Genomic DNA, 2242 nt, shown 5'->3' on the forward strand with positions numbered 1-2242 from the left:
CTGGGGATTCGAACCCGCCACCTTAGGTGTACGTGGCTGGCGCCTTAGCCGGTTGAGCTATAGGCGCCGAGCCTCCTGTTTCTCTATTGATGTTTATTGGGTCTGCTATGCTTCTCATAGTAAGCTGACAATTTTGACGCAAAATTAGATGAATTTTTGCAATGTTTTCATCAGTTCTGCTCATTACTGGCTGCCTTGACCTCTCTTCATCAGTGATGCTTTCTCTCCCCTCAGGAAAACATTTGTACACTGCCATTTTCTTTCTTTCTTCCTTTTTTTTTTTTTGGTAGAGACAGAGTCTCACTTAATCGCCCTTGGTAGAGTGCTGCAGCACCACACAGCTCACAGCAACTTCCAATTCCTGGGCTTAGGCAATTCTCTTGCCTCAGCCTCCTGAGTAGCTGGGACTACAGGCACCCACCATAACACCCAGCTGTTTGTTTTTGTTGTGGTTTGGCCAGGGCTGGGTTTTGAACCCACCACTCTCGGTATATGGGGCTGGCGCCCTACTCACTGAGCCACAGGCACCGCCCAATTGTCAAAACTTGTATATGAGTCTGACAAAATAAAATATATATTTTTTATTTTTGAGACAGAGTCTCAGTTTGTCACCCTTGGTAGGGTGCCATGGTGTCATAGCTCACAGCTACCTCAGACTCTTGGACTCAAATGATCCTCTTGCCTCAGCCTCCTGAGTAGCTGGGACTATAGGCACCTACCACAATGTCCAGCTATTGTCTAGAGATGGGGTCTCGCTCTTGCTCAGGCTGGTCTTGAATTCCTGAGTTAAAGCGAGCCACCTATCTCAGCCTCCCAGACTGTTAGCATTACAGGTGTGAGCCACTGCGCCAGGTCTCAGGAGAATGTATATATAGACAGCATGTACATATATACACACATACAGAGAGAGAGAGATGGACTGAATTTAAGAAACTCTGGGTGTCCACACTGGGTAATTGGAGGGACAGTGGCTGCCCTTTTCCTTCAACCTCACCTTTCCGGTATATTCTGTCCTACATGGCATTAATGTCTGGCAAGTTTTGCTCAATACCCCAGTGGCCCTACACCCATCGTTCAGCACTGCTCTGAATGTCCCAGAACTACTCTTTGGCTGTGGTGACAGAGAGGGGTTGAGGAAAGGGCCAGCCATATTTGGATCATTCCATGGTATTCTTTAAACATGTTTTTAAAAAACAGCTTATTAAAGTTATTATCCACATACCATACATTCATCCACTTAAACTGTACTGGTTTTCCATAGATTCATAGGATGTGCTAACATCACCCCAATTTTGGAACATTTTCACTTACGTATCTCAAAAAGAAGCCCATATCCTTTCCCCACTGCTCCCTGCCCCAACCCTGCCCTTGGCCCAGTGTAAACATTAATTTACTTTCCACCTTGTAGACTTCCCTGCTCTGGCCACTGCACACAGGCCATATATGGCAGGGCTCTGAACACCGCTGTGAAGGTCTCCATGACAGCCTTCCCCCTGCAGGGCTCCAGTGCCGAGAACTACCTGCTGGAAGGCCCTTGGTGAAACACAAGTGTGACTGACCAATGCTAAGGCTGTGGCTCTCCCAGTGTGGTCTTGGACTAGCAACAGCAGCTTCCCTGAGGGCACCAAAGTGGCTCACACCTGTAATCCTAGCACTCTGGGAGGCTGAGGCACTGACCACCCTGAGCAAGAGCAAGACCAAGTCTCCTGCTCTACCAAAAATAGAAAAATTAGCCTTGAGTGGTGGCACAGGCCTGTAGTCCCAGCTGTGTAGGAGGCTGAGGCAGGAGAATCACCTGAGCCCAGTATGAGGCTACTGTGAGCTATGAAAATGGCACTGCACTCAACCCAGGACAACAGAGCAACTGGCTTGCCCCCTGCTGGCAGGATCTGGAAACCCTGGGGGTGGAGTCAGCCATGCATCCTGGCAGGGTAACTCTGATGCTAATTCAAGTGTAGGAATAATAGATTCAGGTAATGATCATCAGATGTTGAAAACATTAGGCCAAAGGCTGATGGGGAACTTTCTAAGCAGGGAGTCAGGCTGCCATCCCCTGAACCTAGGAGACATCGGGGCCTCCTGATACAAGTAGCTATGGGCACCTCCTATAAATGTGCTCAGGAAAAAAAAGAAAAGAAAAACTTCCCAAACAAAACCCTCAAGTCTCTAGAGTTTACTTCCATTAATAATAAATTTGAATGTTTTTTTTTCTTTCTTTCTTTCTTTCTTTTTTTTTTTTTTT

At 47.1% G+C, this 2242-nt stretch overlaps 1 protein-coding gene across 1 annotated transcript in view; it reads right to left on the bottom strand.

The window, feature by feature from the left end:
• FBLIM1 (filamin binding LIM protein 1) overlaps positions 1-2242 on the bottom strand; it is a 27260-nt gene that overhangs the window by 11420 nt on the left and 13598 nt on the right. The gene's annotated exons all lie outside the window — the stretch shown is intronic.

The sequence above is a fragment of the Otolemur garnettii genome, unplaced genomic scaffold (assembly GCF_000181295.1).
Source record: "Otolemur garnettii isolate 467f Iridium unplaced genomic scaffold, OtoGar3 scaffold00009, whole genome shotgun sequence".
Taxonomy (NCBI): domain Eukaryota; kingdom Metazoa; phylum Chordata; class Mammalia; order Primates; family Galagidae; genus Otolemur; species Otolemur garnettii.